The 16093-nt window shown below is 37.6% G+C and overlaps 1 protein-coding gene across 5 annotated transcripts in view; it reads left to right on the forward strand.

Moving 5' to 3' along the window:
• Positions 1–16093, forward strand: part of LOC127807360 (G-type lectin S-receptor-like serine/threonine-protein kinase SD1-13) — a 32150-nt gene that overhangs the window by 11141 nt on the left and 4916 nt on the right. The window contains exon 9 of one of the 5 annotated variants that reach the window (XM_052345141.1): positions 12598–14936. The exons of the other annotated variants lie outside the window; for them this stretch is intronic. The gene's annotated coding sequence lies outside the window, so the exon portion shown is untranslated. Of the gene's footprint in view, positions 1–12597; positions 14937–16093 lie in introns of those variants that run through there. 5 annotated transcript variants of the gene reach the window in all.

Below are 16093 nucleotides of genomic sequence, written 5' to 3' on the forward strand. Positions count from 1 at the left end.
ATACGTAGGAAAATCAAGGCAGATCCTAGTGAACACACCCTGACGAAATAATATATGAGTCATATCGAAAACCTTGCTAAGGTATATGTCCAGGTATATCGTGTTGCGATCTCAGCTAACATACCATGGCTTTTATTTAGCTGATTTGGAATCCAAAGAAATGCCAACTCGCATGTTTAAAATAGCTCATCACTCACGGACATAAAAATCAAGATGAATTCAGCTGTAATGGCAAGATAATGATGATCCATTTTCGAGATGATAATCAAATTGATCCGAGTCTCAGCTGACGAGTCATAGAGAGATAATATATCTGGATCATATTAGAAACCCTGCCAAGATATATGTCCAGGTAGATCACGTTGCGACCTTAGCTAACATACCATGGCTTTTTGAAAGTTTAACAAGCTGAGAGGGAATACCATAACTTGAGTCGAGATGAAAAGACCCCAGCCTAAGCGAAAGATAAAAAAGTTAAAAATCAAGCAATGACTGAGTGGGGTGCACCCCACCACCCCACCCAATCATGAATAGCCCTATCCTCTAAAAATGCGCAATTGATCCATTTTTGAAGAAAAGTTTGCCAAACAACATGTTATCAAGCAAACCAAGCAAGGAAATGGACAAAAGAACCACAAAACCAAGTGAAAAAGCCTCCACCCAACATGTGATTGGATGGAATGCACTCCACTCGATAATGACCTAGTGGAGTGTACCCCACCCAACCACTCCAACACCCAACAAGTTCATCTTTGAGGAAGATATCATCAAGTTGTAAGCTGACAAAGCAAGCATAAGAAGAAGGAAAAGCTAAAAAGATCATAAGCCGAATGAGGATCCTTCCACTCGACCATGATCGAGTTGAGTGTACTCCACCCTTTCATCTCCATCAAGTTTCGACCATCCCATCTCCCAAGCCCAACCATGCAATCCGCCACCCACGAAAGCCTCTCTTGTAGCCAAAAGACACTTCCTTGGACCTACAAGAATATTCCAAAATTTTATAGAGTATGTCAAGAATATCCCAAGAATAGGAAAGTCGCCTCCTCCCTAAGGTAAGTTCAATTTCGCACTCAGACTCCATTTTTTATGCTCAAGCAATTGAAGATTGATTTAGGCATTGGAGGGTTTGCACAAGGACATCCACCGGCGGCCCTAACCAATTATTCATCTCAGCAGGGCATTCAATCACAGAGAGGTCACTCGGTCACTAAGAGGTCAACCAATCAGCAAGGCATCTGATCATTAAGAAGACACTTGATCATTAGGCATTTGGTCATCAAGGGAGACACCTGATCATTAGGCACTCAGTCATCAAGAGGGCATATGGAACTCGATCATTAAGTCATTTAATCACCACGAGAGTCAAGATCCCTTGTCCTAGGCTTGTAGGTCTCCTGATCATCAACATCTGGGCTTGTAGGTTTCCTAATTATCTATGCTTAGATAGGTCTCAAGATCATTTGTGTTCATACTTGAAACTCTTAGAATCATTCCTAGAGATTATTCTAAGCTAAAACTCACTCTCTCACACTATAAATTAATTCTTGTATTGAGACATCAACATAAATGAATCAGATTTGGGCGAATCTAATCTAATTGGGAAAATCTAGATGGATATAGGTAGTTTAGGTTACAGATCTACTGGATTCAAGAAAATCTAGGGTGATGAAGCCTCTGATCAGTCAACAGTAATGGCGAAAGGCAAAAAGAAACCAACGGCTATGGCTGATGTGGTTGTTAGTTATTGTGAAAGGTAAAAAAGTTGATGGTCGTCGACTATGGAAAAATTGAATATTGTTGACGATTATGGTTGTAACATCCCGCTTCGAACGATAGGAAGGATCGGAACAATTTACCCTGATGGGCTTACGCGAACTTCCCAAAGGGTCACTCATATATCCTTAAGCTTCCCCAGCTCAAAACGCTTAATTCAGAAGTTCTTTGCCAACATTCAGTTTAAAATGTATCCAACTGGTGTTGTTTCATTCCTTACTTATCCTCGATATATACTACCATTCTCTGGGTTCTTTGGGTATTATATTCTCTCCCTCTTGAGCACATGACGTCCTCGTCGTGCGACCTTACAACTGGTCCTAGATCTTCTCCTCTTTGGAGGCTGTCATCCTAGAAACCTGCCAAGAGTCACTCATTGTTCAGTCTTTTGTGCCCCAGCACCACTCCTCACCCTCATCAAATTACATTCTCCAATGGTCGACTCTGATACCACCTGTAACATCCCGTAGCAAACTATAGGAAAGATTGAAACAACTTACCTTGATGAGACTACGCGAACTTCCCAGGGGGTCACCCATTCTTGAGTTTTCCCAACTCAAGCACGCTTAACCCAAGAATTCTTTGTCAACATTCAGTCCAAAAGTTATCCAGCTGGTGTTATTTCATTCCTTACTTATCCTCGATATATACTACATTTCTCTGGCTCTTTAGGTATTACAATGGTTTTGAGCAAGGTGACAACGTGAAAAGATGGTCAGTCACGATGATTGGAGAAGACGAACTAGTCAAATGTAGGGATAGTTCAATTATTGTCCAAGGTAAACCGCAACCAAAGACGACGAGTGGACAATCGCAATGACTATAAAAGAAGAAAAAGAACGACTGCAACGACCAAAAAAGGTAGACGGACTACTGCAATTGCACGAAAAAGACATCAAAAAAGCAATCGGTCGATTACTTGAGTTGATAGAGTCGATGGCGACTATGGGAAGATTGTTAGCGGTCGATGACAATAGAGCATAGGTAGCCAATAGCGGCAACAAAAAACCCTAGGTGATTAAGATGACGAAGAGTTGTAGATTTGATGATTGAGATTGAAAGATACTCATGGTTTGATCTAATAGTTTTGATATTAGTTTGTATGAATTTAAGAAATAAAAAATTATGATTAAATTATCAAACACACAAAAGACAACACAATATTTAAGTGAAAAACTCAATTAAAAAAAATCATGGGTAAAGAGAAAAAATATCGCTATAATGATATTAATTGATATAATAATTCCAAGGTACTAAATACATATTTATATACTTAACACTCATTTATAGATATATATATAAATATTTTATATATTTCTATGTTTTTATCAAAAGATAAATTATAAAAATAAATTTTTAATTATAAATATATCACAATTGATCAAATTTGACTTTTCACTCAATTAACACACCAGCCATGTCACGATGATTTCTTGTCATTATGAGATATTTTCTAAGATGTCTTTTTCTTTAATAAAAAATTATCGGTGAAAATGAAAGCTAGATCTATAAAATACCATAATATTAGTTTATTTCAACGTATCATATTGAATTTATTGATGCACACGCCTTAAAAAATTATCTATTTTAGTGATGAAAAATTCTATTCATAGCCCGTATTTTTACTCTTCACAGCTCACACCCCATGAAATTCTACACCAATTTTAAAATTCTTATTTTAGCCCTCCCACATCCCACAACCCACTTTCTCCTCCAACCGCCAGCCTCTACCTCGCCTCTCTCTTTCTTTCCCGCACACACACAAACACATACATATATATATATATACACACACACATGTCGCCGCCATGGCCAAACCAAACCAATCCTAATCCAATTAGACAAACCAACTAGGTAGAAACCTCAAATAGTGAAACCAACACTCATGAACAAGTGCAAGTAGTGACTGTCCTAAGAAGTGGAAGAATAATTGAAAAACCAACTGATCCTAGGATAAACCAACCTGTTGCTGAAGAAGAAGAACCAAAAGATCATGAATCCACCGTGGAGAAAAATGAAAAAAATGAGAAAAATGAAAACAAAAAGAAGATGGAAAAGAAATTCAATACAGGCCCAAACCACTTTTTCCACAAAGGTTGAATCACTTAAAAAAAGAGCAACAAAATGCAGATATATATGAAGTGTTTAAGCAAGTGAGAATCAACATCCCGATGTTGGATGCAATCAAACAAACACCTTCATATGCAAAATTCTTGAAAGATCTGTGCACTGTCAAAAGAAGAACAAATGTGCATGAAAAAGCTTTCCTGACCGAACAAGTCAGTGCCATTCTCCAATTGAAAACTCCTCCCAAATATAAAGACCCAGGCTGTCCAACCATTTCATGCATCATAGGAAGTCAAAAGGTTGATCAGGCACTCTTGGATTTAGGAGCTAGTGTCAATTTGTTTCCATACAGTGTGTATCAACAATTGGGATTAGGTGAGCTCAAACCCACTAGAGTGACCCTTCAGCTGGCTGATCGTTCAGTCAAAATTCCACGAGGAATTGTGGAGGATGTTCTAGTACAAATCGATAAGTTCTACTTTTCGGTGGACTTCATCGTTTTGGACACCCATCCGCATTAGGGGCCTCAACCTCCTGTGCCAGTCATCTTAGGCCGACCATTCCTTGCCACATCAAATGCCATCATCAACTTTAGAAATGGAATCCTGAAATTGTCATTTGGAAATATGACTTTGGAAACAAACATTTTTAGGGTTTCCAAACAACCTGATGTGGAGAACGAGACTGAAAAAGCTAATCTGATACAGACATTGAGTGAGGAGTACATTAACTTGTGAATATGCTCAGAAAAATTTTGAGTTGGAGGAATTTTTGGAGCAGCAAGACTGCTCTCGAGAGGAAACTGAATCTGTCTTAAACTGCTTACTTGCACCTGAAAGGAAACCATTGCCAAACAATCTTAAGTATGCATTCCTAGGTGAAGGAGAATCTTTACCGATGGTGATCTCATCAAGTCTGAATCCTCAACAGGAGGAACAATTGCTGAATCTGTTAAAGGTACACAAAGAAGTTCTAGGTTGGACTATAGAAGACCTGCATGGCATTAGTCCCTTAATTTGTACCCACAGAATTTTCTTGGAAGAAGATGCAAAGCCGGTTAGACAAATGCAGAGAAGGTTAAACCCAAACATGAAGGAAGTGGTTAGGGGAGAGGTGTTGAAGCTCTTAGATGCTGGAATCATCTACCCTATATCTGATTCCAAATGGGTTAGTCCAACTCAAGTTGTACCTAAGAAGTCAGGAGTCACTGTGATAGCAAACGAGAACAATGAGCTCATTCCTACACGCATCCAGACTGGATGGCGGATGTGCATGGATTACAGGAAGCTCAACTCTGTGACTGGGAAGGATCATTTTTCGCTTCCATTTTTGGATCAGGTGTTAGAGAGAATAGCGGGATATGCCTTCTACTGCTTCTTAGATGGGTATTCTGGGTACAATCAGATTGAAATTGCCTTAGAAGATCAAGAGAAAACCGCGTTCACATGTCCATTTGGGATATTTGCTTACAGACGAATGCCATTTGGTCTGTGCAATGCACCTGCAACCTTTCAAAGATGCATGATGAGTATTTTCAGTGAATTGGTTGAGAATGTGATAGAAGTCTTCATGGATGACTTCTCAGTATACGGAGACATTTTTTAGAGTTGTCTGGAAAATTTGGAGAAAATTCTGATCCAATGCAAAGAAACAAATTTAGTGATAAATTGGGAGAAGTGTCATTTCATGATTACTCAAGGAAGTGTTTTGGGACATATTGTTTCTTCCAGGGGTATTGACTGCACTCTCACCCTGCAATTAAAATACAATAAAAACAAATCATAATAAAACTTTTATATTTTTTTTATTTTAGTGAGAGGTTTATACTCGCTAGTGTACGAGTGCAATTGTAGTCCAAATTTAAATTTATATTTTCTGGATGAATCCAGGTCGTCCACTGAGAGATTTATTTATGGCAAAAGAAAAAGAATGTCACACACACGCACACGCATTTGGACAAATTGACAACAAGATTTTTTATGGTTTTGTTTTTAGACAACAGATACTAGAAAATAAAGTAAGGCAAAAATTGAAATAAACATTAAACGTAAAAATATGAATTTGAATAGTGCTTGAGTTAAGACGATTTCAGTACCAACCCGTTGATTCCCAAAGTTTAACATAAAAGATTAGCAACATTAATTTAATTTCAGATATGAGGGTTTGTTATTAAATGCAATTAGAGATGATGATAGTTCTAGGTTAAGCAATCCCCATACATGATATGCGAGATTCTAATTTAAGCAACCACCATAAATCCAATTGCAATTAATACACAAAACAACTAAATTAATCATCTGGGTTTAGGTATGATAGCGTTTCCAGTTCTAGTAACTCTCATACATGGCATGAAAGCTCTAAGTTAGGCTTACGCTCCAATCCAAACCTAGTGATTTTTTAATAATTAATACACACTCATACTGAAATTTAAATTAATGTTACTTATTTAAAGCGCAGCTTTTTTTGGGAATCATTAGCGTTGGACACTGTCCTTGCCTTAACCCAAGATTAGATTTAACTACTCATTTTTATTTGAAAGTTAATTGACATAAATTTAAATGACGTAATTCAAATAACAGAATTTAAATGACAAGGAATTTAAAGGCATAAACTAACCGGCCATTTAGGCGGTGGATAATTAAATGACAAGAATTAAAATTGCAGAAATTTAAAGACATGAACTAACTGGTCATTTAGGCGGTGAATAATTAAATGACAAGAATTAAAATTACAGAAATTTAAAGGCACAAATTAACCGGCCATTTAGGCGGTGAATAATAAAGTAATAATAAATGACATAAGAATTTAAAAGAAGAAAGAAAAAAGTAAGATTATAAGAGAAAGTACTAAAGAAAATGAGAAAGAACAAGAACAATTCTCAAAGAGAGAATTATAAGGAAACAACTAAACTTTTATTCAAGAATAATAATCACACTTACAAATGCAATCAAGTGATCTATTTATAGGCCACAAGATGCAATACAAACCACACAATTTTAATTATTCAACTAGACATAATTATATCTAATGGGCACTCACACACTTAAAGTTAAATGGATTTTAGCTATAATACACACCTAATATTAAATGGATTTTAGCTAAAATACATACCTAATAAAGCACTCATAAAGTTAAATGGATTTTAGCTATAATATCCACCTAATAGTTAAATGGATTTTAGCTAAAAAACACACCTAATAAAGCTCTCACATAAAAAATAAAAATAGATTTCTATAAATTGGTTTTTAATCTTCATTAGGATTAAAAATAATCCTTGGGCCTTCTCCAAATAATATTTTCCATGGGTTGCTCAAATTGGGCCTTAATTCTTCATGAGCTTGAATTCTTCATGGACTTGATTTCTTCATGGGTTTGATTTCTTCATGGACTTGAATTCTTCATGGATTTGATTTCTTCATGGACTTGAATTCTTCATGGGCTTGAATGCTTCATGGCTAAAAATAAAAAAAATAATTTAATATTATTAATAAATTATATATTATATATATGTATTACACATAGCACACATATATATTAGATTATATTATATATATAATACATGCATGCATATAATGATGTATATGTATTATATATAATTTTATATATTATTATTATTTACTTTAGAACTTCATTTCATTTATCTTTCAATTTAAACTTGCATATAACCATAAAATATATATTAATATCTAATTTAAACCATATTTAAGATCGAAAGAAGGGTATAATTATAACAAAATTTTTACAAAATTAACCACTAATCAGGTATTGAGGTTGATTAGTCCAAGGTTGAGTCAATTCAAAAATTACCCGCCCCAAGGAACGTGAAAGAGGTTAGGTCTTTTCTTGGCCATGCTGGTTTTTATAGGCGATTTATCGCTTCATTCGGTGCCATAGCCAGACCTTTATGCCGCCTCCTGGCCCTTGACATACCTTTTGAGTGGAACGGTGAATGTCAAGTTGCTTTTGAGAAGTTGAAGAAATCACTCGTTTCTGCACCTATCATTCAGTCTGTAAGCACCCCCGCCCGGATATCCCAAGCACCCGGACTACCCGAACGGGAGCGCCTACGGGAGGAGAAAAGAATGAGACACCAGACAAAAACCACCCCGGCATGCATACTCAAAGATGAGAGCAACGGAAGCGAAGAAAAACACATGCATGCACTACGGGTAACCCCGCTAACACAACGGTCACAACATAAGTAAAAGAATACAAACTCCTGTGCCAACACACACGAGACTCGAGAAAAGACCTGACACAGTACGAAATAATAGAGTAAATTCTACTTAGACATCAGAGTGGATAGGGATTGACGAGACTGCCTGTACACCACACCGACTCTGCCGTTAAAGCTGACTCCCTTGCTATGGCCCACGCCGCCACTACCTGGAATGATGGAAAGCAAGGTGAGTCGAGAGACTCAACAAGCATAAGGAAGAAAAGGCTGAAGGCTACACAAAATCAGAAATCTCACCCCAGAATAAACCCCCAGGTACACATAAGCCATGAGACGCTACAACACAACAGCTCAATAGTATAATAAAATAAAAGCACATACCGGTCCTTGGGGCCCACATAAGACACTTGGCACCCAAGTCCCATACCAACCTGCCGCTGCCCTGAAAGGCAACAAATATCTGCAACAAACCTGCGCGCGCTGTCCCAGGCCGGTAATCCCGTCACCTGTATCCGTCGGTACTCCCGACAACCGAGCCATAGGCTCCCTCGGAACGGTACTCCCGTCCGAGAACTAAATACTACCAGTATCCATGCAATGCACATAAAAATGCAATGGCGTAGTAAGCATCAACGTGATACAAGGCGCCCATACATCCAGGCATCAGGCCATGCTCCGCCCACATAGTAAACCACACGCCATGCATATGCTCGCGGTGGATGCAACCTAACCAAACTAGAATGTCCGTGTCCAAGCATACTCAATAAATGGATATCCCAATATGCATCCCGTACCCATGTGCATATCAAATCATGAACAGTAATACAATGTATCTAATCATGCAGTAAATCACATACCGGCAGAGCTAGTCAGCAGCGCCCGGCATCGGTCAACGGCCAGTGACTAGGGGTGTCCACCCGACGGTCCTCATCAGGGCTGTACCATAGTCTACCCCAACGTCACCAACAACCGACCCCTGCCCCACTGCTCAATAGCTCTAACCGAACCATAAATAAATCTGAGAAAAATCGTAAATAAAACCCGCACGACTAGGAACCTAGTTTCCCCAACTGGGTTCAGCATCATTCCGAAAGAAAATGGGGGCGGTACAAACCCCTTGTAGGCTCACAATGAATAAAATTATAGAAGTCTCAGATTTAATTTAAATTAAAACAAATGAATAATAGTTCAACCAATAAGGCAAGGTGCCGAATTAAAGTAAGGGAGGTGATAAAATACAGGAAATCACGGGGTCTTTCACGGGAATTAAAGATCAAGAAGAGAGGGTTGAGAGCTTGCCTTTACACGGCCGTTTCTTCTCTTTCTTGCACTCCCGCTGCGAAGTAAAACGTTCGCTGGCAATAAATAAAATCGCAGCTTTAATTAAATAAATCTACCGTGTAATATAATTAATTTAGCCGTCTAAAACCCCATGTAGGCACACCGTAAATAAAATCCCAATAAATCCTATATTTATTTTAAATTAAATCATGCCTATTACTATTATTATTTATTTAAATAACTTAAATTATATTTATAATCTTTAAGCTTCCCTAGTGAACACACACGCACACACAGTGAACTCACTTAGCTCAATATATATATATATATATATCACTACACGCCATGGCAGCCACTTGAATCTTTCGAAACTTCCATTCCCAACCTTTAAACACCTCAATACCCCTCACGATCACATGCAGGAAGACTATAAAAATCAGATATGCATACATATATGGCCACCGAAACCCACTGCTATTTCATATATATATATATCTCCGTTACATACATACACACACAGTAACCCACTTGGACTGCTCAAAGCACACACCTGCATAATTATACATATATATATCAGCACCAACGGACACACATATGCACTTACCTGAGTAATTAATCTGCAATGAAATTTGACTAAATCCTCAACTTCTCCCAATTTTCCTCAAGATTTCCAAGCCTTTACGTGTCATTTTCTTCTTCTCCCGAGCTCTCTGCTCTGCTCCAATTTAATCCAAATTTTTGCTTCAATTTGAAGCATAAAAAGGCAGCAAAATCGGTAGAAAAACATGGCCAATTTGGCCTTAAAAAGCGTGCAAACAGTGGGTGTGAGAGAGGCAGCCGCAGGGCGCACCAGCGCGCGCCACGTGGCAGCCAAGGGCTGCCCACCGCCTAATCAAAACGGCGCCGTTTTGGCGCTTTATGGCTGATAAAAATCCAAAAGAATTCCTCCAGCGCGCGCAGCCGAGAATCGATCCCGCGACCCCCCGAATGCACACGCGCACGCATAACCGCTCGGCTGGCACTCACCTTCATACATATATACAGATTTAACTAAATTTAAGGTGACTTATCGCGATTTCCAAAATTTACATTTCAGCTCCCACATTTTCTATTATTTGCACACTGGCCCGAACTTCACTTTCCTTCTTATTACACTCAAACCCCGAATTCTCCAAAAATTCTACCAAAGTAATTTAGTTAACCCTTTTATAAATACTCCCAATAATTTATTTAAATTTCCTACTTCCTCAAAATTACATAAATAAATATTTTTTTTTTAATACTCCAAATACCCAAATAAATTAATAATCATTTATTTAATTCCCAAATTTCGGGATGTTACACAGTCCCCTGATTGGTCCCTCCCATTTGAACTTATGTGCGATGCTAGTGATTACGCGGTAGGAGCTGTGTTAGGATAGAGGAAGGATAAGAAACCTCATGTGATATATTATGCTAGCAAAACTCTGAATGACGCACAAAAGAATTACACCACTACAGAGAAAGAGTTACTAGCAGTTGTCTTTGCCCTGGACAAGTTCTGATCTTACCTCGTAGGGTCATTGGTAATCATCTTTACTGATCACGCTGCTCTGAAGTATCTGTTCACAAAGCAAGATGCAAAACCCCATCTCTTCCGATGGATCTTACTCCTACAAGAGTTCAACATTGAAATCAGAGACAAGAAGGGAGTAGAGAATGTGGTGGCTGACCATTTGTCAAGGATTCCAAGTCAAAATCTCACACAATTTGATGAACCAATCCATGACAATTTTCCTGATGAGCAACTATTTGAAGTGAATGTTATTCATGCATCATCTGTTATCTCTTGGTATGCCAACATTACAAACCAATGATGCACGGAAACGGCTCGGAGGCGCCGTTTCGGCGTTTCCGAACCGTTTCCCATTTCGGAAACGGGAAAAAACGGCCCGAAACGTTTTCGGGCCGTTTGTGTAATATTTAGAAATTTCTAGGTCGTTTCAACAAATAATAAAAAATTTTGGAAACGCGTTTCCAAACGGAAACGCGTTTCAGCCGATTTCAACGGCTTGAAGAAAAGCCCTAACCCCAAAATTAGTTCCTCTGCTCTTCCTCCTCTTTTTCTTTTTCTTCTTCCAGTCGAGTTCGATCACCCTCGCCGCCATCTGCTTCCAATCCTATTGCTTCGTCGCTCTCGCCCTTGTCTGGTTCGTCGAATCGCCGTCGTCTTTGTCGCACTCGCCGTCTGGTTCGTTTCGGTGCTCCTCGTCGTCTGCTTCCAGCCCTCCCCGTCTACTTCCAGCGCCTCGCTTCGTCGCCTTCGTCGTCGCCCTCGCCGTCGTGCCGTCGTCTTCTGCTTCGTCGCCATTTGCTCGGTGTTTGCTTTCCTCTTGTAAGCAATCTCACTGGATGGTCTCTCTTTGTTGTTTGTATGTGCAAATGCAATTACATTTACAGTGTTGCTTGTATAGTTTAATAGTTGTATATATTTTCTCCTTGTTTGGGCGTAAATGATGTAAAATATTGTAATGTAAAATTCTATCTCCTTGTTTAGGATAGCTATGGAAATGGATGGAATGCAAATATATAAAGCAACAAATGACAATTAATGCCCTCTTAATGGAAAGACAGTGTTTTGTTAAGGGAAAATTGGACTCTTATAAAATTATTAAGGTTCTGGGTGATCACTAATCAATGCAATTTGTGCTCAAATTATCATAATATTCATTCTAGAAGATTTCTAACCTTTCCAATATCTTCCTGAAGGAACTACATTAGACAATTATCATCAGTTAAAAATCTTAATAAAAGAAACACACCAAAGCAAAGACTACCATCATCACAGAAATCTTAGTCCATGGTTAATTGGTTATCTCCTGATTAGTAAGTGTAGAATTAGTTTCCACAAATGTTGGGGCCTAATGTTTCATAATGGAAATTATGCATAACTTGTTGCAGTGTCTTTCCATAATATACCCAGCTTCAAACCAAGAGATGTTAACTAGACACAATATCTTTCCAAGGCAATTATGGATCACCTGAATTCCTCGTTCTCCTGTTAAGTAAAAAATTATTCCAAGTTTTGAGTCTTCAAGAAAAAGAAGTGAATCAACTATCTTACAAAAAGAGGGAAAAGTATATGAGATTTGTGGGTAGTAGGATTTTATTGCAGGACTTTTCCCAACAATATTTGTATGCCCATGGAAAAGTATATGCATTATGCTTATTACATGGATTATAAATTTGTTGAAATTTAATCTTATATTATGAACTCTATATTTGATCATATATTGATTTATTAATTTAATTCATAGGTCATATATGGCTCATTCAACTTCAAGTTCAGGATCTAGCAGCAGTATTTCATCAAAAAATAAGGATGAGGAAAATAGTCCATTATGGAAATATGTGACTAGAATGGAGAAAATGGGAGAAGGAGGGGGTAGTTGGAAATGGACTTGCAACTTTTGTGGTTTGCAAAAATTTGGGACATACACAAGAGTTAGGGCTCATCTATTAAGTATCAGTGGGAAAGGAATTGCTTGTTGTAAAAAGGTAAGTCCTGAAATTATAGTTGAGATGAAAAAAGTGAAAGAGAAGTTGAAGAAAGATTATCAAGTTTACAACATAAGCAAGTGCCATTACCGACTAGTAGTGTTTCTTTGGGGCCTTCTTTGTCTTTACATGAACCAAGTGTTTTAGAACATTTAAAGAAAAGAAAATCCATGGATTCACCTCTTGCAAAAGCTTTTGACATGCAAACTAGAGCACAATTAGATGCTGAGATTGCTAGGATGTTTTATACTGGGGGTTTGCCTTTTAATCTTGCTAGAAACCCATATTATCTGAGTTCTTATTCATTTGCTGCTAATCATCCATTAAGTGGTTATGTGCCTCCGGGTTATAATAAGTTAAGGACCACATTACTTCAACAAGAAAAGGTAAATGTTGAAAAATTGCTAGAACCTATTAAAAGCACTTGGTTGGGAAAAGGTGTTAGCATTGTTACTGATGGTTGGAGTGACCCACAGAGAAGACCCTTGATTAATTTTTTGGTTGTTTCTGAAAATGGTCCAATGTTTATCAAATCTGTGAATTGTTCAGGTGAAGTAAAGGATAAACAATTTATTGCTAATTTGATGAAAGAGGTAATAGATGAAGTTGGTGACCAAAAAGTTATACAAATCATTACTGATAATGCTGCTAATTGCAAGGGAGCTGGGGAAATCATTGAGGGTATGTTTCCACATATTTATTGGACTCCTTGTATTGTCCATACACTTAATCTTGCTTTGAAGAATATATGTGCAGCTAGGAATTTAGAAAGTAATCAAGAGACATATGATGAGTGTCATTGGATCACTGAAGTGCATGGAGATGCTTTGGTCATAAAAATTTTTATAATGAATCATTCAATGAGATTGACCATGTTCAATCGGTTTAGTTCTTTGAAGTTGCTTGCAATTGCTGACACTCGATTTGCTTCTATTGTTGTTATGCTTAAAAGATTTAAACTTCTTAGACGTGCACTTGAAGCAATGGTTATGAGTGATGAATGGGCACAATATCGAGATGATGACCAAGGAAAAGCTCGATTTAAACTTCTTGCTTTCACAGCACCTATTTATGACATGCTTAGAGTTTGTGATACAAACAAACCATGCCTTCATTTGGTCTATGAGATGTGGGATTCTATGATTTTCAACATGAAGAAGGTTATTTATGATCATGAAGGCAAGCTACCAAGTGATTTTTCATCATTTTTTCATGTCATTCATCGTATTCTTCTTGCTCGTTGGACAAAACATAGCACTCCATTACATTGCCTAGCTCATTCTTTGAACCCGAGGTAATTTTCAAATTCAATATTTATTTCTTACTAATTCAATACTCTATGTATTATTCTTTTTATTTTTAAATTTTTGTTGATTTTGTCTTTTGAAGGTATTATAGTGATAAATGGCTTCAAGAAAAAGAAGGTAGAATGCCTCCACATATGGATGGAGATGTCTCCACACAAAGAATGAAGTGTTTTAGGAGACTTTTTCCTAATCCAGATGAGCGTGCTATTGTTGATGATGAGTTTGCTGATTTTTCTCTCAAAAGTGGACCATTTGGAGACCCAGATGCTATCTTGAATAGCTATGACAGGGAACCTAGGAAATGGTGGGCATGTTATGGTTCACGTGCTCCTTTGCTTCAAAGGTTAGCTTTTAAGGTGCTTGGACAACCTACTTCTTCATCTTGTTCTGAAAGGAATTGGAGTACTTATTCTTTCGTTCATTCATTTAGAAGGAATAAATTAACTCCAAAACGTGCAGAGGATTTGGTCTTTGTTCATAACAATCTTCGTCTTTTATCGAGAAACACCTCCCAATATTATGACGAGAAGACAAAGATGTGGGATATAGGTGGAGATGAATTTGGAAGTATGGAAGATATGGGTATTCTCGAATTTGCTAATCTCTCCTTAGATGAACCAGAGTTGGAATCTGTACTCTTTGACGAAGATATTAGCCAGTTTATAGAGACATAGCGTGATGAACTGAATGAACTTTTATAAACTGGATTATGTTTGATTCTGTTATTTAAATTCTATGTTTGTTTTTAATTACTAAGTCATGTAAGGATAATATAACTTTCTAAATATTGTTGATGGTTATTTGAATGCATTGTGGACTTTATGTTTATGTTTGTTTGAATACATTATGGAACTTATATTTATTGTTTATATTTGAATTTTTTTTATATTAAAAATTATATTTATAAAAAAACCCCTATATTTTTTAAATTTACAGTTTACCCCGCGTTTCCGTTTCCTACATTTTTAGAAAAATGCCGTTTCTGCGTTTCCGTTTCCTATCGGAAACGTCTTCCGTTTCCGTTTCCGTGCAACCTAGTTACAAACTACCTGGCAACTGGTCTGATCCCAGACCATTGGAGTAAGCTAGATAGGCATAAATTCTTCAAAAAAGTTAGAACCTTCTTTTGGGATGAGCCCTACCTCTTCAAGTATTGTCCTGACCAAATCGTCCGTAGATGCATACCCGATCATGAGCAACAAAGTGTCATTAATTTTTGTCATACTCTTGCATGTGGAGGCCATTTTTCTGTCAAGAAAACAGTTGTAAAAATTTTTCAAAGTGGATTTTATTGGCCAACACTGTTCAAGGATGTGTACAAGTTCTGTTCAAGTTGCAATCGATGTCAAAGATTAGGAAGTCTGTCGAGGAGAAACATGATGCCATTACATCCAATCCAAGTGTTAGAAGTTTTTGACTGTTGGGGTATGGATTTTATGGGCCCATTTGTCAATTCATTTGGTCACGAATACATCTTACTTGCTGTCGACTATGTGTCCAAATAGGTCGAAGCAATCCCGGCTAGAACAAATGACCATAGGACTGTGGTGAAATTTTTGAAAGAAAACATATTCAGTCGATTTGGGATGCCACGAGCGATCATTAGTGATGGGGGTTCCCATTTTTGTAATAAATTTGTGGCAGGATTAATGAAGAAATATGGTGTACTGCACAAGGTTGCAATACTATACCATCCCCAAACCAATGGTCAAGCCGAGTTAGCCAATAGGGAGATTAAGCGCATATTGGAAAACACTGTTATTGCTAATCATAAGGATTAGTCCTTACGACTAGTAGACGCTCTTTGGGCGTACAAGACAGCTTACAAAATAATTTTAGGAATGTCTCCCTATAGGCTAGTATACGGTAAATCTTATCATCTGCCAGTGGAAATTGAACATAAAGCATATTGGGCAATTCAAAAAATCAACAAGAGTCTAACTGAAGC

Source organism: Diospyros lotus, chromosome 8 (genome assembly GCF_014633365.1).
Source record: "Diospyros lotus cultivar Yz01 chromosome 8, ASM1463336v1, whole genome shotgun sequence".
Taxonomy (NCBI): domain Eukaryota; kingdom Viridiplantae; phylum Streptophyta; class Magnoliopsida; order Ericales; family Ebenaceae; genus Diospyros; species Diospyros lotus.